General features: G+C 40.3%; 2 non-coding genes and 1 pseudogene across 2 annotated transcripts; 1 reads left to right on the top strand and 2 right to left on the bottom strand.

Moving 5' to 3' along the window:
* LOC148553510 (uncharacterized) overlaps window positions 1-25087 on the top strand; it is a 91154-nt pseudogene extending 66067 nt beyond the window's left edge.
* LOC148553512 (small nucleolar RNA R71) lies at window positions 824-931 on the bottom strand. Its single transcript, XR_015892803.1, has one exon. It is a non-coding gene; the product is annotated as a small nucleolar RNA R71 (small nucleolar RNA).
* LOC148553511 (small nucleolar RNA R71) lies at window positions 5910-6017 on the bottom strand. The gene has a single exon (XR_015893162.1). It is a non-coding gene; the product is annotated as a small nucleolar RNA R71 (small nucleolar RNA).
* Window positions 25088-25687: the final 600 nt, after the last annotated feature.

Here is a 25687-nt window from a genome sequence, read left to right as displayed (position 1 = left end):
TATTTTAATTTTTGATTTTAATTCTCGAAAATTACTAACCTTTTTCAAAAACTATTTTCGAAAATCACTAACTCTTTTTCAAAAATTATTTTCGAAAATTCTCTCTCTCTCTCTTATCTCCTTCTATTTATTTATTCATCTACTAACACTTCATCTCACCCAAATTCGAACCCCCTCTTCCATCTGTGTTCGAATTTTTTCTTCTTCTTTTCTTCTACTCACACAGGGACCTCTATACTGTGGTAAAAAGGACCCCTATTATTATTATTTTTCTGTCCCTCTTTTTCATATGAGAAGGAGCAAAGACAAGAACATTCTTGTTGAAGCAGATCCAGAACCTGAAAGGACTCTGAAGAGGAAACTAAGAGAAGCTAAATTACAACAATCCAGCAAGCACCTTTCAGAAATTTTCGAACAGGAAGAGGAGATGGCAGTCGAAAATAATAATAATACAAGGAGGATGCTTGGTGACTTTACTGCACCTAATTCCAATTTACATGGAAGAAGCATCTCCATTCCTGCCATTGGAGCAAACAATTTTGAGCTGATACCTCAATTAGTTTCTCTGATGCAGCAGAACTGCAAGTTTCATGGACTTCCATCTGAAGATACTTTTCAGTTCTTAACTAAATTCTTGCAGATCTGTGATACTGTTAAGACTAATGGAGTAGATCCTGAAGTCTACAGGCTCATGCTTTTCCCTTTTGCTGTGAGAGACAGAGCTAGAATATGGTTGGACTCTCAACCCAAAGATAGCCTAAACTCTTGGGATAAGCTGGTCAAGGCTTTCTTAGCCAAGTTCTTTCCTCCTCAAAAACTGAGTAAGCTTAGAGTGGATGTTCAGACCTTCAGACAGAAAGAAGGTGAATCCCTCTATGAAGCTTGGGAGAGATACAAAGAACTGACCAAAAAGTGTCCTTCTGACATGCTTTCAGAATGGACCATCCTGGATATATTCTATGATGGTCTATTTGAATTTGCTAAAATGTCATTGGATACTTCTGCAGGTGAATCCATTCACCTAAAGAAAACGCCTGCAGAAGCTCAAGAACTCATTGACATGGTTACTAATAACCAGTTCATGTACACTTCTGAGAGGAATCCTGTGAGTAATGGGACGCCTATGAAGAAGGGAGTTCTTGAAATTGATACTCTGAATGCCATATTGGCTCAAAATAAAATATTGACTCAGCAAGTCAAATTGATTTCTCAGAGTCTGAATGGAATGCAAGTTGCATCCAACAGTACTCAAGAGGCATCTTCTAAAGAAGAAGCTTATGATCCTGAAAACCCTGCAATAGCAGAGGTGAATTACATGGGTGAACCTTATGGAAACACCTATAACCCCTCATGGAGAAATCACCCAATTCTCTCATGGAAGGATCAACAAAAGCCTCAACAAGGCTTTAATAATGGTGGAAGAAATAGGTTTAACAATAGTAAACCTTTTCCATCATCCACTCAGCAATAGACAGAGAACTCTGAACAAAATACCTCTAATTTAGCAAACTTAGTCTCTGATCTATCTAAGGCCACTGTAAGTTTCATGAATGAAACAACGTCCTCCATTAGAAATTTAGAGGCACAAGTGGGCCAGCTGAGTAAAAGGATCACTGAAATCCCTCCTAGTACTCTCCCAAGCAATACAGAAGAAAATCCAAAAGGAGAGTGCAAGGCCATTAACATAGTCAACACGGCCGAACCTGGAGAGGAAGGGGAGGACGTAAATCCCAGTGAGGAAGACCTCCTGGGACGTCCAGTGATCAATAAGGAGTTTCCCTTTGAGGAACCAAAGGAATCTGAGACTCATCTAGAGACCATAGAGATTCCATTGAACCTCCTTATGCCTTTCATGAGCTCTGACGAGTATTCATCTTCTGAAGAGAATGAGGATCTTAATGAAGAGCAAGTTACCAAGTACCTTGGTGCAATCATGAAGTTGAATGCCAAATTATTTGGTATTGAGACTTGGGAAGATGAACCTCCCTTGTTCACCAATGAACTAAGTGATCTGGATCAACTGACATTGCCTCAGAAGAAAAGGATCCTGGAAAGTTCGTAATACCTTGTACCATAGGCAACATGATCTTTGAAAAGGCTCTGTGTGACCTTGGTTTAGGGATAAACCTCATGCCCCTCTCTGTAATAGAGAAACTGTGAATCTTTGGGGTGCAAGCTACTAAAATCTCATTAGAGATGGCAGACAATTCAAGAAAACAGGCTTATGGACAAGTAGAGGACGTGTTAGTAAAGGTTGAAGTCCATCATCCTTGGAAGACCTTTCCTAGCCACAGCAAGAGCTGTGATTGATGTTGACAGAGGTAAATTAGTCCTTCAATTGATGAGGACTCCCTTGTGTTTACAACTCAAGGTTACCCTTCTGTAAACATGGAAAAGAGGCACAGTAAGCTTCTCTCAAAACAGAGTCAACCAGAGCCCCCACAGTCAAACTCTAAGTTTGGTGTTGGGAGGCCACAACCAAACTCTAAGTTTGGTGTTGAACTCCCATATCCAAACTCTAAGTTTGGTGTTGGGAAGTCTCAACAATGCTCTAAATATCTGTGAGGCTCCATGAGAGCCCACTGTTAAGCTATTGACATTAAAGAAGCGCTTGTTGGGAGGCAACCCAATTTTTATTTATCTAATTTTATTTTTCTTGTTCTTTCATATTTTATTAGGTTCATGATCATTTGGAATCACAAAATAAATATAAAAATTGAAAACGGAATCAAAAACAGCAGAAGAAAAATCACACCCTGGAGGAAGACCTTACTGGCGTTTAAACGCCAGTAAGAAGCATCTGGCTGGCGTTCAACGCCAGAACAGAGCATGGTTCTGGCGCTGAACGCCCAAAATGGGCAGCATCTGGGCGTTTAAACTCCAGAATTACACCCTGGAGAAGAGCTGGCGCTGAACGCCCAGAACAAGCATGGTTTTGGCGTTCAACGCCAGAAATGGGCAACAAATGGGCGTTCAACGCCCAGAACAAGAACCAATCTGGCGCTGAACGCCCAGAGTTGTGTGCAAGGGTATTTTGCATGCCTAATTTGGTGCAAGGTTGTAAGTCCTTGAACACCTCAGGATCTGTGGACCCCACAGGATCCCCATCTACCTCCACTCACTTCTTCTCACCCCTCTTTCACACAATCCCATAAACACTCTTCCCCAAAACTCCTCACCAATCACCTCAATCTCTCTTCCCTATAACCACTTCACCACTCACATCCATCCACTCTTCCCCATAAACCTACCTCATAAACCCCACCTACCTTTAAAATTAAAAATCAATTTCCCACCCAAAACCCACCCTTATGGCCGAATACACCCCTCCCCCCTCTCCTCCATATTTTCTTCTTCTTCTTCTTCATCTATTCTTTCTTCTCTTGCTCGAGGGCAAGCAATATTCTAAGTTTGGTGTGGTAAAAACATAAGCTTTTTGTTTTTCCATTACCATTGATGGCACCCAAGACCGGAGAATCCTCTAGAAAAGGGAAAAGGAAGACAAAAGCTTCCACCTCCGAGTCATGGGAGATGGAAAGATTCATCTCCAAAGCTCATCAAGACCACTTCTATGACGTTGTGGTCAAGAAGAAGGTGATCCCCGAGGTCCCTTCCAAGCTCAAGAAGAATGAGTATCCGGAGATCCGACATGAAATCCAAAGAAGAGGTTGGGAAGTTCTAACAAACCCCATCCAACAAGTCGGCATCCTAATGGTTCAAGAGTTCTATGCCAATGCATGGATCACTAGGAACCATGATCAAAGTAAGAATGATAAACCACTATTTTATAATTTATATTGTGTTTAATTGTGTGGTTTTGTCATGATCCTTACCCACTTATTCATCAATTTAGCATGCATTTAGATTTCCTTCCTAAATTCAGTACATGTTTGAAAATTGCTTCCTAGAGACTTTAATTATTTAATTTTAATTCTCCTTTATTCCATTCGATGCCGTGATCTGTGTGTCAAGTGTTTCAGGCTTTATAGGGCATGAATGAGATGGAGATTGGAGAGGAAGCTAGCAAAAATGGAAGGAACACAAGAATTTGAGGAGATAACCAGCGAGAAGTGACGCGGTCGCATGGCTCACGCGACCGCACGAAGGAGCACAAATCGCAGTGACGCGGCCACATGGCTTGCGTGGCCGCGCGAATTGGAAAGCGCAAGTGACGCGGTAGCGTAGATGACGCGGACACGTGGAGAGGAAAAAGCGCAAGCGACGCGTCCGCATGGATGACGCGATCGCGTGACATGTGCGATCTGCATAATCTGCAGGATTCGCTGGGGGCAATTTTGGACCTTATTTCGGCCCGGTTCTCGGCCCGGAACAGCAGACTAGAGTCAGAGAATATGCAGAAACAATAGACATTCATTCAGAGACAGTTTTAGATCTAGGTTTCACTCTCTTAGGTTTTTCTCTCTAGGTATTTAGGATTCTAATTTTGAATTGATCTGAGCATTGGAACATTGAGAAGAGTTATTTCCCTCATCAAGGCTTCATCATTCTAGTTTTGTTTTCTTAACTTGGTTTTATTCTTCCATGTTCTTTGTTTTGTTCAATTTTGTCATTCAGGTACTTTTATGATTATTTAATGCAAGGTTTATTTCTTTTTTTATTCAATTTCAATTCCAATAATCATGTCTTCTTTTAATTCCCTTTCATGTGCTATGGATTCTTTATTTACAATGCGTGAGTAGTTTCCTTACTTGATGGGGAGTTGATTAAAAGGAACTCTTGAGTTGGAAGGATTGAAAGAAAATTAGTAATTGGGTTAAATGTTGGATTGCTATCCTGTCACCGACGCCAATCCCTTTGAACTAAGTAGGTTGCAACTTGTGAACAGATCTGGCATTCTAACTTGTTTGACTTTCCCTTACCTAGTAAAGGATAACCAAACAGAATAACCATTAATTATAAATTAATCTTACAATCACACCATCAATGATAGAGATTCTAACCAATCAATTCCCAGTCAAGGCTTTTATTTATATTATTTAAAATTCCTCAATTTAAATTCCAATTTACTTAGCTCAACTTCTTGGAACATCTGATTAATAAAACAGCACACTTTTCTGCAACTCGTTGGGAGACGACCTGGGACTTAAAACTCCCAGTAATTTTAATTTAAACTCTCTGTGACATATTTCTAAATTGATAGGCAGATTTTCGGTGAGTTAAGAACTATACATGCAACGTAACCATTTTAATAAATTTTTAATTCACCAGCTTCTGCTTCCCATCAATTTTTGGCGCCGTTGCCAGGGGGTTGCAATAGAGTGCTAATTTTATTAATTAGAATTTATTTTTTTGCATTTTATTTAATTTTGCTACTATGAGCTGCATGTTTCTTCCGCCAAATGACGCGTTCACTTCCTGATCCGCGCTTGCTAATATTCGATCCTGAAATTGAAAGGACTATTTCACGAATAAGGCGAGAACAGCGTAGGTTAGCCCGCTCTGAGGGCGGATCTGAAGGTGAATCTGAGGAAGAAACCAGTCCCCGTTCTACTAATTCGGTTGTTTTACGTGCAGAAAACATGGCAGCTAGAAGAGTTACCATTCAGGAGGAAGGAGCTCCTGATTTTACAATGCAACCGTTTCAAGCGCATCATCTAGCGGTAGCTACGGATTTTGAAATAAAGACCGCACTGTTAAATTTGATGCCCAAGTTTCATGGCCTACCTGCTCAAGAGCCTATCAAGCACTTGAGAGATTTCCAGGCAGCCTGTTCTACTGTCAGGCGTGATGGCACTGATGAAACTTCAATTCTGCTGAAAGCTTTTCCGTTCTCTCTTGAGGGAAAAGCAAGAGAGTGGTACTACACTCAACCTATAGCAAATGTGTCCAACTAAGATACACTCAGAAAGGAGTTTCTGGAGAAATTCTTCCCATCTGAAGTTACTGATAAACTGAGGAAGGATATATCTACAATTGTTCAGGAAGACAATGAGACTTTCTTTGAATACTGGGAGCGCTTCAATAATCTTCTGGAAGCATGCCCCCACCACATGATTGACAAGATCGTGCTACTCAGCTATATCACACAAGGTATGAGGCCCCAAGATAAGACCACATTGGAAAGTGCCAGCAATGTCTATGAAGAAGTACAAAACCACTAATGAAGCTTGGCAATTGATCAGTGATTTAGATGAATCTACTCGGAACCACAGACAGAAACAAGGCTGTTCAAAAGCCGTTGCAGAAGTATCTTCTGGCAGAGAGACTGCTGCTCTAACTCAAAGCATCTGTGAGATGACCAACCTGCTGAAGCAAATGCAGTTGAATCAACAAGCTCAGCAAACTCAACCGCAGCAAAACCAACAACTACTCCCACAAAGAATTTGCGGAATTTGTGCTGATTACAGCCATTACACTGATGAATGCCCGCAGCTCCAACAAGAAGACAACATGGTGGCATCCACTCATAACTTTTATGACCGCCCCAACCAAGGGTACAATCAAAGTGGAAATAATAACCATGGATGGCAGGACAATTCAAACCAGAATTGGAGGGACAACAATAACAGGAGAGGCAGAGATAATCAGGGAAGTCAGAGGTGGAATAATAACAACAACAGACAACAAAATCAACCTTACCGAGCACCTCACCTGAGGTAAAACCAAGGACCACCGAACAATCAGCAGCAAACCTCTCAATTTACTCATTCTTCGGTATCTTCTAATGAAGATTTATTACAAGCTTTTGAGAAAAGACAACTGGGCATGGAAAGTACCATCGTGAACACTATTAACACCAGTCTGAATGGTCTCACCTCTACTCTGCAAGCTTTTATGACACAGCTTGGTTCAACACAAAATTCCAGCAACCAACCTTCAAGCACCACTGGAATCCCCTCTCAACCATTACCCAATCCAAAGGGAGACATTAATGCCATCACCCTGAGGTCCGGAACCACACTGCAGGAGAGGAATCAAGAGGAACCAAGCTCACCAGAATACACCTCAGCTAAAGAGGTGGTAGAAGTCGAAGATGTTGAAAAGGAAGAGGATATACAGGACATAGCTGAAGAAGAGATAGCTCAACCACAGGAAGAAGCACCAAAAGGTGCAGGCACCACGGAACCCACTGTTCCCATTCCATTTCCACAGCTTGCAAGGAAGCCCAGGAAGCAGCTAGAACCTGATCCTAAAATGGTAGAAATATTCAAAAAGGTTGAGGTAACTGTTCCCCTTTTTGATGTTATTCAGCAGGTACCTAAATATGAAAAGTTTCTAAAAGACTTATGTATCCATAAAGACAAGATTAATGAATTAGAAACTATTCCTTTAGGTAGTTCTATATCTGCTTTAATAGGAGGATTACCTGAAAAATGTAGTGATCCAGGTCCTTGCATAGTTAGTTGTACTATTGGTGGCATAGTAATTTATGATTGCATGTGTGATTTAGGAGCATGTGTCAGTATAATGCCTTTGTCCATATATGATGTTTTGAGGCTCCCTCCCTTAAAAAGGTCGGCAGCTCGTTTTGTGTTAGTAGATAAAAGCATTATTACAGTGGCTGGAGTTGCTGAAGATGTTTTGGTGAATATTAAAGGGCTCACATTTCCCACAGATTTTTATATCTTGGAGATGCCCCATAATGATTCAGATAAGCCATCATCAATCCTACTTTGAAGACGATTCCTGAAGACATCAAAATTCAAATTGGATGCTTTTTCAGGAACATACTCCTTTGAAATAGATGGCCGCATAGTGATCTTCAATCTGAATGGAGTTATTAACAACCCCCCAGAAGATCGTTCTATCTTCCAGTGTGATGTCATAGACGAAAGTGTGGCTGAAGTTCAAAAAGAAGAGTTTTAAGAGAGGCACACTGGACAAGGTCCGAGTGTGGGGACCCTCTTAACTAACAGTGAGGGCACTTCGCCATTTTCACGAGCTCCAGATAATCCAGAGTCTACCCATGATCAAAAGTTAGAATTGAAACCTCTTCCTCCACACCTCAAATATGCTTATCTCGAGGACGAGCAGAAGCTTCCGGTTATTATTGTAAGAGAACTAACTTCTCAACAAGAAGAGCAGCTACTTGATGTGCTAAGGAAGCATAAGAAGGAAATTGGGTGGAGTTTGGCAGACATAGTGGGAATCAACCCTCAAGTATGCGAGCACAGAATATTTTTAGAAGAGGGAGCAAGACCTGTCCGTCAACCCCAGAGAAGATTAAATCCCACCATCTTGGAAGTTGTCAAGAAGGAGGTGACCAGACTATTGGAGGCCGGTATCATATATCCCATTTCAGACAGTGAATGGGTAAGCCCAGTACAAGTGGTGCCCAAGAAGTCCGGAGTCACTACCATGAAGAATGAGCATGGAGAGCTCATAGTAACTAGAGTTCAGAATGCTTGGAGAGTCTGCATTGATTACAGGCGTCTCAACCAAGCTACCCGTAAGGATCACTACCCACTTCCATTCATTGATCAAATGCTGGATCGCCTATCAGGTAAATCACATTACTGCTTTCTAGATGGTTACACAAGTTATTTCCAGATTCATATAGCTCATGGGGATCAGGAAAAGACTACTTTTACATGTCCTTTTGGGACCTATGCTTATAAGAGAATGCCCTTTGGCTTGTGCAATGCACCAGCTACTTTTCAAAGGTGCATGATGAGTCTTTTCTCTGATCTTATTGAGGACTGTATGGAAGTTTTTATGGACGATTTTAGCATTTATGGTGATTCTTTTAGCCTTTGCTTAGATGGGTTATCTAGAGTATTAGATAGATGTGTTAATACAAACCTTGTATTGAATTTCGAAAAATGCCACTTTATGGTAAAACAAGGGATTGTATTAGGACATGTGGTATCTAATAATGGCATTTCTGTAGACCTAGCAAAGGTGAATGTTATTTCTAGTTTACCTTACCCCTCTTCTGTGAGGGAAGTCCGTTCATTTCTTGGCCATGCAAGTTTCTACAGGAGATTTATTAAGGACTTTAGTAAGGTGGCACTTCCCTTATCCAGATTACTACAGAAGGATATTGAGTTCGAGTTCAGTGAGGATTGCAAACAAGCATTTGATAAGCAGAAGACTGCTCTAACGCAAGCCCCAATTGTGAGAGGACTAGACTGGAACCAACCATTTGAAATCATGTGCGATGCTTCCAACCATGCAGTAGGAGCAGCGCTGGCTCACCGTGAAGGTAAGGACCCTTTTGTTATTGCCTATGCGTCCAAGACTTTAGACACTACCCAGTCCAATTATACTACTACTGAAAAAGAGCTACTTACTATTGTTTTTACTCTGGATAAATTCCGGGCTTATTTACTTGGTACTAGAGTAGTAGTGTATTCGGACCATGCAGCTCTAAAGTATCTATTAGCTAAAAAGGAATCCAAACCAAGACTTATACGTTGGATACTGCTGTTACAAGAATTTAATTTAGAAATAAAGGATAGGAGTGGTAATCAAAATTTAGTAGCAGACCACTTGAGTCGCCTTGAACATATTAAGGATGATTCTACTCCTATAGATGATAATTTTCCTTTTGATAACCTACAAGCAGTATCTGAGGTAGTCCCATGGTATGCACCTGTTGCTAATTATTTAGTTAGCCGTACATTTCCTCCACATTTTTCTAAACATCAAAGAGACAAGCTGAAAAGTGAGTCTAAATATTATATATGGGATGACCCATATTTATGGAGATGTGGCGCTGACCAGATAATTAGATGTTGTGTGCCTCAATCAGAATTCCAGTCCATTTTAGAGGCATGTCACTCATCTGAGAGTGGAGGACATTTTGGCCCTCAACGAACAGCTAGAAAGATCTTATACTGTGGATTCTGGTGGCCTACTCTTTTTAGAGACGCTGCTGAGTTTTGTAAATCTTGTCACCCATGCTAGAAATTTGGTAACATATCTAAGAGGGATGAGATGCCTCAACAATATATGCTTTTCTGTGAAATTTTTGATGTTTGTGGCATTGACTTCATGGGTCCATTTCCAAATTCTAGTGGATATTTTTATATATTGTTAGCTGTGGATTATGTTTCCAAATGGGTGGAAGCAATCCCTACCCGCACTGATGATGTTAATACTGTTGTTTCCTTTGTGAAAAACCATATTATATGCCGCTTTGGATCACCACGAGCGATCGTGAGCGATCAAGGCACCCATTTTTGTAACAGGAGACTAACAGGATTGATGAAGAAGCATGGGATAATCCATAAAGTTGCAACAGCTTACCATCCCCAAACTAATGGGCAAGCCGAGGTGTCGAACAAAGAAATTAAGCGTATCTTGCAAAAGATAGTGAAGCCTCATAGAAAAGACTGGAGCACCAGGCTACAAGTTGCACTGTGGGCATATAGAACAGCATACAAGACACCCATTGGAATGAGTCCCTTCCGCTTGGTTTATGGAAAAGCTTGTCATCTCCCAGTTGAAATAGAACACAGAGCCTTCTGGGCAGTTAAGGAGTGCAACATGGGAATTGAGAATGCTGGAGTTGAAAGAAAGTTGCAACTGTAGGAACTGGAGAACCTTCGCCTGGAAGCTTATGAGAACTCCAGAATATACAAGGAAAAGATGAAAGCTGTGCATGATGAAAACATCAAGAAGAGAGAGTTCCAACCTGGAGATTTTGTCCTCCTTTACAAATCTCGACTAAGGCTCATGCCCGGTAAGTTGAGATCAAAATGGGAAGGTCCATACAGAGTAGAGAAGGCTGAACCGTACGGAGTCTATCACCTAAGCCATCCTTCAAGCTCTGAACTTATTAAGGTTAATGGACAACGCCTGAAGCTATACCATGGTGAGAAGGTGCAGAAAAATAAGGAGCTTGAGATCTTCCACTTGGAAGACCCCCACATCGCAGCAGATTGAGCTATTGGAGCGTCCAACTTACGAACGTAAAAGCAAAGTGCTTGGTGGGAGACAACCCATCGCGGTATGATCGTTATTTTCTTCACTTTTAGTTTTTCTTCTTTAATAACTCTTCTCTTTATTAGTGCTTTCGTGCTCTTTCAATTACATGTCTTTATCTTTCGTTAAAAAAAAATAAAAATAAAAATTTTTGCCGCGCGACGCGATCGCACCAGCGACGCGTCCGCGTGGCAGGGGGAATACATCCATTCATAAGAAGGCTCTCATATATTCACAATTTTAGGAGTAGATGTAGTTTTTAGAGAGAGAGGTTCTCTCCTCTCTCTTAGATTAGGATTTAGGATTTCTCTTAGTTATAGGAGTGACTCTCAATCCCAGGTTCTTTATTTTTATTTATTTTCTCACTTTTGTTTATGACTCTCTATGTTTAGATTGATTTTCTATTTAATATATTTTGAGGTATTTCAGACTTATGATTGCTCCTTTTTATTATATAAATAATTTGGATTTTTCTCTTTTGGCTTTGGTTGAGTCATTGGTAACTCTTGAGTTATCAAACTCATTGTTGGTTGAAAATTGGAATTCTTCAAGAATTACTTCTAGATCCAATAACTCTAACTTTCCCCAAGGAAAGACTGGGACTTGAGGATTCGAATTAATTTGTCCACTCAACTTACCTTCATAGTTAGAGGTTAATAAGGTGGGGAAAGAATCCAATTCTCATTACAATTGATAAGGATAACTGGGATAGGACCTCCAGTTCTTCATACTTTGCCAAGAGTTTATTTTATTATTATTATTTTATTTTATTTGTCATATAACATATTCCCACCTTACTTCCTAAACCCCAATTTACAAACTCATAACCAATAATAAGAACATACCTCCCTGCAATTCCTTGAGAAGACGACCCGAGGTTTAAATACTCGGTTATCAATTTTAAAGGGGTTTGTTACTTGTGACAACCAAAACGTTTGTACGAAGGGATTTTTGTCGGTTTAGAGACTATATCTACAACGCGACTGTTTTTATGACATTCTTTACTGGCAAAAAAATCCCAACATCAAAATGGCGCAAATTACCACTATATCTTCATATAATGTTTTTTTTTTCTTTTTCTTTTCAAATTTTTATTTTTCTTCTTCTTCTTTTCTTTTCTTTACATGGTGTTAGAAACCTTTTGAACACCAATAATAACTTTAGAAAAATAAAATATGCAATGAATGAAAGTATGCAAATAAATTAAATAAAATAAAATGAAAGTGAAAAACCACGCGAACGCGTGCCTTCCGCGGCCGCGTCGCATGCGCCTCACAGCTCAACCTCAGTTGCCAAATTATCTTATCTTTCTTTCCTCCAAATCCTAATTTTTCTTTTCCCTCCTTATTTCTTCTTTCCCCCTTCCCCTTTCTATCTCACCTTTCACTCTCTATCTCTCTCATCATCATTAACAAGGTTTTACCTTCTTCTTCCTTCTTCTCTTTTCTATCATTCTTATTATATTATGTATATATATTATTATTTTCTTTTTCTTTTCTTTTTCTTTTCAAATTTTTATTTTTCTTCTTCTTCTTTTCTTTTCTTTACATGGTGTTAGAAACCTTTTGAGTCATCATCCCTCATTATATGCTTGTGGATTATTGCAAATTATTTGACAATTATTTTCTCCCATTTAAGGGATTGCTTGCATGTTCATCTTCATATTTTCTATACCCTATTCACCATGCATGCTATGTGTTTGTGAAAAAGCCCATGTGGCATTATGCACTTCCCTATGTTACTATACTATTCAATGCTTGCTTTTCACAACTTTCCCTTATTATTTTATTAATTGAATTCAATTGTCAATACAAACGTGATGGTTTGTTACAAAGTAATGCTTGGTCTATACTACTCATGCCCTTTGCCAGCATGCCAATAAACACCTTGCATTCACTTGTCTTTTTATGCACTAGCTATTTCCCATTGATGGCTTTTCATATGTACTCGAGAGCATGTGTTAATGTCATCTACATTTTACTGTGCATCATTCACCCTCTTTTCTGTTTCCTTCCGTGCTGTATCTCTTTTTAAATTTAATTTTCTTTCTCTTCCCTTCTTTCAGGATGGCCACCAAGAAAGGAAAGGAGAAAGCAACTTCCAGACCACTAGCAAGAAGAGGAACTAAAAGAGCATTAGTGGCAAAGCCTTCTTCAACCGCAGTCAAGCCCTCAACAAAACGAGTCAAGAGGATAATAAAGGTTGACGAAAAGGAGAAAGCCTTTCCAGCAAAGGACGCTGCGCGATTTTCCAATCGCTATTGTGAGCAGATATTCCCTATCCTGGCAGAAAGGAACTATAACAATGAATACCTTCTTATCCTCCCGTCCAATATTGCCACCTTTGTTGAGCCGCAAATTGAGCGAAGACAATGGGGTTTCCTACGAAAACAGCCAAGGCAGGTCAATCTTTCTTGGGTAGTTGAGTTCTACTCCAACTTCTACATGCCGACCCTGCAGTCTGTTTATGTCCAGCAGAAGCAAGTCCCCATCACAGAAGAGGCCATTCAGCAAGCTCTGAGTCTTCCCCCTATTCCAGCTGGAATAGACGCTTTTCAAGAAGCCGTCCTTCAGTGCCGGAGATACCAATTCGACTGGGACTCTGTTCTCGGAGTCATCGCATTACCTGGCAGCCGTTGGATCTACGGATACCACCGTACCCGCCCTAAGGGAATCTTGGCTTCAGCACTTACCTTGGAGGCTCGCGTATAGGTACAGATCATGTCCCATTACATCTTTCCGAGCACTCATGAGTCCTCTTTCACTGCAGACATGGCTGTTCTACTATGGTGCATCCTTACAGACCAACCTCTGAATCTCTCAAGACATATCCGGAATGCTATGGAACACGTACAAATTGCGGGCAACTTACCTTTCCCCGCCTTGGTCTCAGATCTTGTCTCAGCAGCCGGAGTCTCCTACAGAGCTGGGGACACCAAAGCCATGCTTCCACGGGATGATCAATATGTCCCTAACGGGAAATACCTCAGACTCTCAGCAGCCACTACAAGCCTTCCTACTGCTTCAGTTGAAGATAATCTTTCTTCAACACCACTAGCATCTACAACTGAGAAATTACTCCAGCAGATAATCGAATGGTTGGATCGGCAAGAACAGAAAGCAAAGATGAGAGAGCGCCGTAACGAGCGCCGATTCAAGCACCTCAAGGAGCTACTCAAGGGACACTTCAGAGACTCAGACACCCCGGACTCCACTTCCTTTACTAGCACAGGGAGCCATGACGGTCCCGATGATGGAGATACTGCTATCAGCCCACCCCTGTTTCTGACAGATGGCACCGAGGACGGTGCAAAGCCTTAAGTGTGGGGAGGTCGGTCAGTACCTGACTTCCGGAGGTAAATTCTCTTCTCTGGCACCAATAATTAGGATATTTTAGTTAGATTTTCTTTCTTTTATAGAATAGAATAAATTGCATAGGTTAGAATAGTTGCATGCATGTTCTACTTGATTGAAAAGGCAATAAGTTTCTTTTAAAAATCTATCTTTGGAATAAAATTTCACTAATTTTTCAAAACTTTTATGATAAATCTGCTTGAGTTGTATTTGGAACATGATGTTTGAGCTAAAGAACACACAACCTGTGAAAGATTTGAGCCTTTATGTATGGTTACATTATTTAACCATAATTATTTTATTCTTATGTGTTTACTTCTCTATGATTGTAATCTATATTTTGTTTTATCTTATATGTCCAATATTTATTATATTTACATGCTTGCACATGATTGAGGCCATTATTTGTTTAAACTCACTTATCCAAATCAAGCCTACCCTTTTCAATTACCCTTGTTAACCACTTTGAGCCTTTAAAACCCCATTTGTTCTATATTTTACCACATTACTAACCTTATGCAAAAAAACAATTGCATATCCCAAATTGAATCTTTGGTTAGCTTAAGATAGAATTGTGTGTGCTAGTTAAGTATGGGAAATTGTGGGAACAAAAGTTGTTAAGGGGATGTGTCATGAAAATTTAAAGGAAATTTGGATACCTATTCATGTGAAACTATAAGAATCAAAAAAATCTATGTGCATTGATAAGCTTTATTTATTTTAATTAAAAAAAAAGATAATAAACAAATAAATAAGGGGACAAAATTACCCCAATGTTAAATTCAGAATTCAAAGATCAATGCACATATGATAGAATTAAAATACAAAGTTGAAACATGAGTATGGGTTGAAAAAGGGAATTACAGGTAGCTAGGCATGAATTTAAAAGTATATAGAATATATGTATATTAGGAGAGAGCTTAGGTTAATTAAAGATTCAATTTATAAAGCTCACTTAGCCATATGTATACCCTTACCTGCACCTTGGCCCCATTACAACCCCGAAAAGACCTCATGATGTTTGCATTGGTATATTAACTGTTGTTGATTGGTTAGGAGAAAAACAAAAGTTAGAAAACATGACTAGAGAAGAATAGAGTGATTACTTCATACACTAGAGATTAGAGCGTACATACATTATCAGTGAGGGTTCAATGCTTGAATTTTCATGTTTCCTACTTTCATAAGCTATCTTCTTGCACTTTTATCGGTTTTATTGTATAATGATAGAATTAGTGGAATTTGATTTGTAATTGTTTTGAAGGGCTTATTTACTTTTGATCAAGTGGACAATAATCATATAGTTGCATTTATTTATATATGTTGGATTGCATTGCATTTCATGAGTTTCTGCATGTTCATACTTATTTCCTTGTCTCCTTCAATTTAGCATGAGGACATGCTAATGTTTAAGTGTGGGGAGGTTGATAAACCACTATTTTATAGTTTATATTTTGTTTAATTGTGTGGTTTTGTCATGATCCTTACCCATTTATTCATCAATTTAGCATGCATTTAGATTTCCTTCCTAAATTCAGCACATGTTTAAAAATTGCTTCCTAGAGACTTTAATTATTTAATTTTAATTCTCCTTTATTCCATTCGATGCCGTGATCTGTGTGTCAAGTGTTTCAGGCTTTATAGGGCATGAATGAGATGGAGATTGGAGAGGAAGCTAGCAAAAATGGAAGGAACACAAGAATTTGAGGAGATAACCAGCGAGAAGTGACGCGGTCGCATGGCTTACGCGACCGCGCGAAGGAGCGCAAATCACAGTGACGCGGCCGGATGGCTTGCGCGGCCGCGCGAATTGGAAAGCGCAAGTGACGCGGTAGCGTGGATGACGCGAACGCGTGGAGAGGAAAAAGCACAAGCGACGCGTCCGCATGGATGACGCGATCGCGTGACATGTGCGATCTGCATAATCTGCAGGATTTGCTGGGGGCGATTTTGGACCTTATTTCGGCCCAGTTCTCGGCCCGGAACAGCAGACTAGAGTCAGAAAATATGCAGAAACAACAGACATTCATTCAGAGACAGTTTTAGATCTAGTTTTCACTCTCTTAGGTTTTTCTCTCTAGGTTTTTAGGATTCTAATTTTGAATTGATCTGAGCATTGGAACATTGAGAAGAGTTATTTCCCTCATCAAGACTTCATCATTCTAGTTTTGTTTTCTTAACTTGGTTTTATTCTTCCATGTTCTTTGTTTTGTTCAATTTTGTCATTCAGGTACTTTTATGATTATTTAATGCAAGGATTATTTCTTTTTTTATTCAATTTCAATTCCAATAATCATGTCTTCTTTTAATTCCCTTTCATGTGCTATGGATTCTTTATTTATAATGTGTGAGTAGTTTTCTTACTTGATGGGGAGTTGATTAAAAGGAACTCTTGAGTTGGAAGGATTGAAAGAAAATTTGTAATTGGGTTAAATGTTGGATTGCTATCCTGTCACCGACGCCAATCCCTTTGAACTAAGTGGGTTGCAACTTGTGAACAGATCTGGCATTCCAACTTGTTTGACTTTCCTTTACCTAGTAAAGGATAACCAAACAGAATAACCATTAATTATAAATTAATCTTACAATCACACCATCAATGATAGAGATTCTAACCAATCAATTCCTAGTCAAGGCTTTTATTTATATTATTTAAAATTCCTCAATTTAAATTCCAATTTACTTAGCTCAACTTCTTGGAACATCTGATTAATAAAACAGCACACTTTTCTGCAACTCGTTGGGAGACGACCTGGGACTTAAAACTCCCAGTAATTTTAATTTAAACTCTCTGTGACATATTTCTAAATTGATAGGCAGATTTTCGGTGAGTTAAGAACTATACTTGCAACGTAACCATTTTAATAAATTTTTAATTCACCAGCTTCTGCTTCCCATCAAAGAACCCAAACCCAAAGAATTATATTACAATGGTTCGGGGAAAATACTTAGATTTTAGTCCGGAAAATGTGAGGTTGGCATTTAACTTGCCTATGATGCAAGGAGATGCACGCCCCTACACTAGAAGGGTCAACTTTAATCAAAGGTTGGACCAAGTCCTCATGGACATATGTGTGGAAGGAGCTCAATGGAAGATTGACTCCAAAGGCAAGCCGGTTCAATTAAGAAGACTGGACCTCAAGCCTGTGGCTAGAGGATGGTTGGAGTTCATCCAATGCTCCATCATTCCCACTAGCAACCGATCTGAAGTTACTGTGGATCGGGCCATCATGATTCATAGCATCATGATTGGAGAGGAAGTAGAAGTTCATGAAGTCATCTCCCTTGAATTCTACAAAATAGCCGAAAAGCCCTCTCCTGGGGCAAGGCTAGCTTTTCCTCATCTTATTTGCCATCTATGTTACTCAGCTGGAGTTTTCATAGAAGGAGACATTCCCATTGAGAAAGAGAAGCCCATCACTAAGAAAAGGATGGAGCAAGCAAGAGAGCCCATTCATGGATCTCAAGAGACGCATGAAGCTCATCACCATGAGATCCCGGAGATGCCTCAAATGCATTTTCCTCCACAAAACTATTGGGAGCAAATCAATACCTCCCTAGGAGAATTAAGTTCCAACATGGGACAATTAAGGGTGGAACATCAAGAGCACTCCATCATCCTTCATGAAATAAGAGAAGATCAAAAAGCAATGAGGGAGGAGCAACAAAGACAAGGAAGAGATATAGAAGAGCTCAAGGACATCATTGGTTCCTCAAGAAGGAAATGCCACCATCACTAAGGTGGACTCATTCCTTGTTCTTATTTTCTGTTTTTCGTTTTCTTAATGATAAGTGCTTATCCATGTTTGTGTCTTATTACATGATCATTAGTAGTTAGTAACTATGTCTTAAAGTTATGAATGTCCTATGAACCCATCACCTCTCTTAAATGAAAACTGTTTTAATTCAAAAGAACAAGAAGTACATGAGTTTCGAATTTATCCTTGAACTTAGTTTAATTATATTGATGTGGTGACAATACTTTTTGTTTTCTGAATGAATGCTTGAACAGTGCATATGTCTTTTGAAGCTGTTGTTTAAGAATGTTAAATATGTTGGCTCTTGAAAGAATGATGATAAGGAGACATGTTATTTGACAATCTGAAAAATCATAAAAATGATTCTTGAAGCAAGAAAAAGCAGCAAAGAACAAAGCTTGCAGAAAAAAAATAGCAAAAAAATAGAAAAAAAAAAGAAAAAGCAAGCAGAAAAAGACAAAAGCTCTTAAAACCAAGAGGCAAGAGCAAAAAGTCAATAACCCATAAAACCAAATGGCAAGGGTAAATAAAAAGGATCCCAAGGCTTTGAGCATCAGTGGATAGGAGGGCCTAAAGGAATAAAATCCTGGCCTAAGCGGCTAAACCAAGCTGTCCCTTACCATGTGCTTGTGTGCATGAAGGTGTCAAGTGAAAACTTGAGACTGAGCGGTTAAAGTCAAGGTCCAAAGCAAAAGAAGAGTGTGCTTAAGAACCATGGACACCTCTAATTGGGGACTTTAGCAAAGCTGAGTCACAATCTGAAAAGGTTCACCCAATTATGTGTCTGTGGCATTTATGTATACGGTGGTAATACTGGAAAACAAAGTGCTTAGGGCCACGGCCAAGACTCATAAAATAGTTGTGTTCAAGAATCATCATACTAAACTAGGAGAATCAATAACACTATCTGAACTCTGAGTTCCTATAGATGCCAATCATTCTGAACTTCAATGGATAAAGTGAGATGCCAAAACTATTCAAGAGGCAAAAAGCTACAAGTCCCGCTCATTTAATTGGAGCTATGTTTCATTGATAGTTTGGAATTTATAGTATATTCTCTTCTTTTTATCCTATTTGATTTTCAGTTGCTTGGGGACAAGCAACAATTTAAGTTTGGTGTTGTGATGAGCGGATAATTTATACGCTTTTTGGCATTGTTTTTAGTATGTTTTTAGTACAATTTAGTTAATTTTAGGGATGTTTTCATTAGTTTTTATGTTAAATTCACATTTTTGGACTTTACTATGAGTTTGTGTGTTTTTCTGTGATTTTAGGTATTTTCTGGCTGAAACTGAGGGACTTGAGCAAAAATCAGATTCAGAGGTTGAAGAAGGACTGCTGATGTTGTTGGATTCTGACCTCCCTGCACTCAAAGTGGATTTTCTGGAGCTACAGAACTCAAAATGGCGCGCTTCTAATTGCGTTGGAAAGTACACATTCAGAGATTTCCAGCAATATATAATAGTCCATACTTTGGCCGAGTTTAGACGACGTAAAAGGGCGTTGAACGCCAGTTCTACGCTGCTATCTGGAGTTAAACGCCAGAAACACGTCAAAAGCCAGAGTTGAACGCTAGAAATATGTTACAAACTGGCGTTCAACTCCAAGATTGACCTCTACACGTGTAACATTCAAGCTCAGCCCAAGCACAAACCAAGTGGGCCCCGGAAGTGGATTTATGCATCAATTACTTACTTCTGTAAACCCTAGTAACTAGTTTATTATAAATAGGACTTTTTACCATTGTATTAGACATCTTTGATCAGTTTTATGCTATCCTAGACTTTCATGGGGGCTGGCCATTCGGCCATGCCTGAACCATTATCACTTATGTATTTTCATACGGTAGAGTTTCTGCACTCCATAGATTAAGGTGTGGAGCTCTGCTGTTCCTCAAAGATTAATGCAAAGTACTACTGTTTTTCTATTCAATTCAACTTATTCCGCTTCTAAGATATTCATTCGCACTTCAACCTGAATGTGATGAACGTGACAATCATCATCATTCCCCTACGAACGCGTGCCTGACAACCACTTCCGTTCCACCTTAGATTGAATGAGTATCTCTTGGATCTCTTAATCAGAATCTTCGTGGTATAAGCTAGATTGATGGCGGCATTCATGAGAGTCCGGAAAGTCTAAACCTTGTCTGTGGTATTCCGAGTAGGACTCTGGGATTGAATGACTGTGACGAAATTCAAACTTGCGAGTGCTAGGCGTAGTGACAGACGCAAAAGGAGGGTGAATCCTATTCCAGTATGATTGAGAACCTCAGATGATTAGCCGTGCTGTGACAGAGCATTTGGACCATTTTCACAAGAGGATGGGATGCAGCCTTTGACAAGGGTGATGCCTCCAGACGATTAGCCATGCAGTGACAGCGCATCGGACCATTTTCCAGAGAGGATAAAAAGTAGCCATTGACAACGGTGATGTCCTTACATAAAGCCAGCCATGGAAAGGAGTAAGACTGATTGGATGAAGACAACAGGAAAGCAGAGGTTCAGAGGAACGAATGCATCTCTATACGCTTATCTGAAATTCTAACTAATGAATTACATAAGTATTTCTATCCTTATTTTCTATTTATTATTAATATTCGAAAACTCCATAACTATTTGATATCCGCCTGACTGAGATTTACAAGGTGACCATAGCTTGCTTCATGCCAACAATCTCCGTGGGATCGACCCTTACTCACGCAAGGTTTATTACTTGGACGACCCAGTGCACTTACTGGTTAGTTGTATCAAAGTTGTGAATGAAAAATGATTTATTAAGACGTGCGTACAAAGTTTCTGGCGCCGTTGCCTGAGATCACAATTTCGTGCACCACATTCACATGTTCATCTAGGGTATTTGCCTACAGAAGAATGCCATTTGGTTTGTGCAATGAACCTACAACCTTTCAGAGGTGCATGCTCTCTATATTCTCTGATATGGTATAGAAGTATCTAGAAGTCTTCATGGATGACTTCTTAGTATTTGGAGACTCATTCACCTCCTCCCTTGACCATCTAGCACTTGTTCTAAAAAGGTACCAAGAGACTAACCTGGTTTTAAACTGGGAAAAATGTCACTTTATGGTGACTGAAGGAATTGTCCTTGGGCACAAAATTTCGAACAAGGGAATAGAGGTGGATCAAGCTAAGGTAGAGGTAATTGAAAAATTACCACCACCTGCCAATATTAAGGGAATCAGAAGCTTTCTGGGACATGCAGGATTCTATAGGAGGTTTATAAAGGATTTTCAAAAATTGCAAAACCTCTTAGCAATCTGCTAGCTGCTGACATGCCATTTGTCTTTGACACAGAGTGTCTGCAGCCGTTTGAAACTCTGAAAGCTAAGCTGGTCACAGCACCAGTTATTTCTGCACCAGACTGGACATTACCATTCGAACTAATGTGTGATGCCAGTGACCATGTCATTGGTGCAGTATTGAGACAGAGGCACAAAAAGCTTCTGCACGTCATTTACTATGCTAGCCGTGTCTTGAATGACGCACAGAAGAATTACATAACCATATAAAAAGAGTTACTTACAGTGGTTTATGCCATTAACAAGTTCAGATCTTATTTAGTAGGATCAAAAGTGATTGTGTACATTGACCATGCTGCTCTAAAATATCTCCTCACAAAGCAGGATTCAACACCCAGACTCATAAGATGGGTGTTGCTTCTGCAAGAGTTTGATATAGAAATAAGAGACAGAAAAGGGACAGAGAACCAAGTAGTAGATCACCTGTCCTGAATAGAACCAGTAGCAGGAGCGTTCCTCCCTCCTACTGAGATCTCTGAAACCTTCCTGGATGAGCAACTCCTTGCCATTCAGGAAGTACATGTTGGAAGAAACATGGTTCAAGAATTCTATGCAAATCTGTGGATGACAGAGAAGCAAAGATTAGAAGGAACCAGAGTGATGATCTAGAGGGAAGATTATTTACTTCCACCTTGATAAAGTGAGAGAAGTTCTTAAACTTCCTCAACTGCAGGACGATCCAGAGTCTTTTAATAGGAGAATGGCCAAGGATAAAAAGCTGGATCAGGTTCTAGAGGACATATGCCTCCCTGGAACCAAATGGATTACCAATTCAAAAAGTGTCCCAAACCAGTTAAAGAGAGGAGATCTTAAACCAGTTGTCAAAGGTTGGCTGGATTTCATTAGGCGCTCTATACTCCCAACCAGCAACCGATCTGAAGTCACTGTCAAGAGGGCAGTGATGATTCACTGTATTATGCTAGGGAAGGAGGTAGAGATTCATTAGTTGATCCCCATTGAATTTTACACAATTGCAAATAAGGATTCCACTGAGGCCAAATTGGCCTACCCAAGCTTGATTAGTCTGCTATGCAAAGATGCGGGGAGTACAGATGGGTGTGGATGAATTTATCCCAGTTGAACGCCCAATCACCAAAAAAGGGATGGATGGACCTCAAATTCAAGATAACCCCACCAAGTGGGGGGCGCATGAACTCCTTCCAGAAATTCCTCAATTTGACTATTGTGCTCGCTTAGAAGCATCTGTCACCATGCTGCAAGAAACTGTGAATCAACTCAAAGAAGAGCAGCAGAATCAAAATAGCATGCTTTGCAAATTGCTCATAGAACAAGAGAAATAAGGGAGTTTATATAGTAGAAAAAGCGGAGCCATACGGAGTTTATCATTTGCGCCATCCTCCAAGCTCCCACATTTTCAAGGTTAATGGGCATTGTCTAAAGCTGTATCTTGGTGAAAAGATGAAAAGTAACAAGGAGATGGAGGTGTTCCTCTTGGAAGATGCACCTAATGGCAAAGATAATTGAGCTAGTGACCGTCCAACTTAAGGACATTAAACAAAAGTGCTAGGTAGGAGACACCCCACCATGGTGAGATCTATCATTTTCCTCCTTTTGTATATACTCTTGAACTCTTGCTTGATTTGGTGATTGCACAGCTTTTAAGTTTGCTTCGATAGACTTTCTTGTGCTAGTTGTGACACTCATGAAGATTTGCATGTTTGAGTATTATATGGAGTTTTAGGGTGTTTTTGTACCCCTTTGGCTTGCTTGCCTACTGAATTCTTGCTCAAAATGTGTTCCTTCATATGTATGAAAAAAAAAAGAAGGGGGAGGGGGGCGTGTGCGTGCTAGACGCGTACGCGTCGATGGTCTTCGCAGCCCCTGGTCTAAAATTCCAAAGAGTTATTCGAGCATTGGGCAAGCACTCAGCTCCACGCCTAACCCCACTCACGCGTGCGTGCACCTGGCGTGGACGCATTCATAATTCTGAATGCGGAAACCACGCGTCCGCGTTGACTGCACCACCTGCACCCCTAGCACATTTTCCAGGGACTTAGGCAAACTCTGGGCTGACACTATGCCCTGTGCCAAATCTAGTTCACGCGTGCGCGCACCTGGCGTGGACGCGTCCTTCGGCTGGTTTGCAAATCGACGCGTATGCATGCCCATTGCGTCCGCGTCGATCGCACAATTTGCACTCCTGGTAGACTTTTCCCGAGAGTTGCACAAACATTGCGCCCACACTGTGCTAGGAGCACAACCACCCCTCACGCGCAAGCGTACAAGACACCTGCGCGTCCATCGACCACATGCAAACTTTACGCGTGGGCGCACTATGCACGTGTGAGTCGACCAGAGAGTTGTGCGAGTTTCAGGCCCACATTGTGACACTAGCACAACTACCTCTCACGCGTGCGCGCACCTGCCGCACACGCGTCCAATCTTCTTCTGCTGCCCACGCATACGCGTGGACGACGCCTCCGCGTCCCTACTGCCTTCATGCCCATTCACGCGTACGCATTGAGGGCGCGCGCGTCGATCTCGCGACGCAACTTACTTACAGCGCGCCTCTTTTCAAATCCATCTACCCGTCTTCTCTTATTTCCATCTTCTTCTTCTAGTCCCACTTTCCCTACCCCTTCAACCACCACTACCAACCTCTCTCCGCCCCTTTCACCGGCGGCACAAATCACCGGTGACCACCACTTCTGGCGGGTCCCTCCCTCTCTTCCCCCAATTCTCTTTCTCTCTTTTTTCACTTACATTCTCTATTACCTTTTCCTCCTTCACAAGGTACTCTCATCTTGTCTTTTTCTTTATTTTTCCTCCTCTTTCTTCTTTCTTTAGCTGTATTTCTTTATTCTTCTATTTAGTTAGCTTCATTCATGTTTACTTGCTTGTTTGCTTTCACCTCTTTTATTTTTCCATTTCTCATGGGTGTTGGGAATGGAGATTTCTATGGAATTGGTGGATCCCTTTGTTTTATTTTATCTCTTTGCAATATCTGGTGCCCTATGATGATAGGTATTGCCTTGTGCGATGCTACATTGTCTCATTTCTTCCAATCTATTGGTTGTTTAAGGGTTGCATACCAAGTGTTTGTTTAAAGACACATATGAGTTTTGTTGCAACTTTGACTTAATGCTTTCCACTTAGTGTCCTTTCTCACTCACTTGCTCACTCCTATGTGTATTGAGCCTATTATTCTTCATGCTTCTTATTTCACATGCTCACCCCTTATGACTTGCTTCTTGTTATTGATGCTTGGGTACATGCCTCTCATGCTCTTCCTTGCATGTTAATACCACTCTTGCATCACATGCTAAGTGACATGCCATTACATCCTATTGTTGTCTTGCTTACAGCTGTCATGTCTCCAAGACACCTATCCTTTTGTGGCTCTTTATCACTTGCATGACATTTTTCATGTGTGTTTTTTTGAGTTTAATGTATGCTCTTTCCTTCTTTTTAGGATGGTTATCACAAAAAATAAAGGAAAAGCACCAAAGAAGCCGCCTACCAAGAAGGCGCCTCAAAGATCCACCATAAAGGCGCACCAAGCACCCACGGCTAAGCCCCTCCTTAAAAAGGCGAGGAGCATCATTAAGATTGATGAACAAGAGAAGGACAACCCTGCGAGGGACTCTATTAAGTTCCCCAACCGGTATTGTGAGCTCATGTTTGTCCTTATGGCCGAAAGGATCTATCACCCGGAACCACTTCTCAACCCTCCGGCCCACATTATTGAGTTTGTCATACACCGCATTGAGCAACGGCAGTGGAGGTTCCTCTTGAGAAGACCGTAGGAGGCAAATCTCTCATGGGTGGTGGAGTTTTACTCCAACTTCTACTCACCTTCTCTCACATCCATATTTGTGCGCCGAAAGCACGTTTCTGTCACGGAGGAAGCTATTCAAGGAGTGCTTCAGACTGGACCATTGGCAGATAGGATAGATGATAATGAAAATTATTGTCGGTCTAGATTTTCTTCCTAAAGAAAGGAATTACTTCGTTGTAAGCATAGCTCCAAACTAACAAGCAACTCTCCCATCAAATTAAAATATGATTTTGTCACAAGTACAATCCCCAATGAAAATTAACCGGAGTATTTAGACTCTAGGTCGTCTCACAAGGAATTGCAATGAAGTGTATGATTATTGGCTATGAAGGATGTAAGGGGGGTTTTGATTGATAAGATGGCAAGGAACTAAATGTCAAGAAAAATTAAATGACAAGAAAGTAAAATGATAAGAACTAATAAAATAAATGGGAAAGAACTCCTGGCTAGACATAGGTAATTGAGATCACCATCCTTGTCTACAAACTATATATTGACAATTATGAGGAACCAAGCTCATTAAGTCTACTTCCAAAAGTCTTAAGTACGTAATATCTACTCCTAGACT

Source organism: Arachis ipaensis, chromosome B7 (genome assembly GCF_059453495.1).
Source record: "Arachis ipaensis isolate K30076 ecotype BB chromosome B7, ASM5945349v1, whole genome shotgun sequence".
NCBI classification, from domain to species: Eukaryota; Viridiplantae; Streptophyta; class Magnoliopsida; order Fabales; family Fabaceae; genus Arachis; species Arachis ipaensis.
This window is presented reverse-complemented; position numbering and strand designations above follow the sequence as displayed.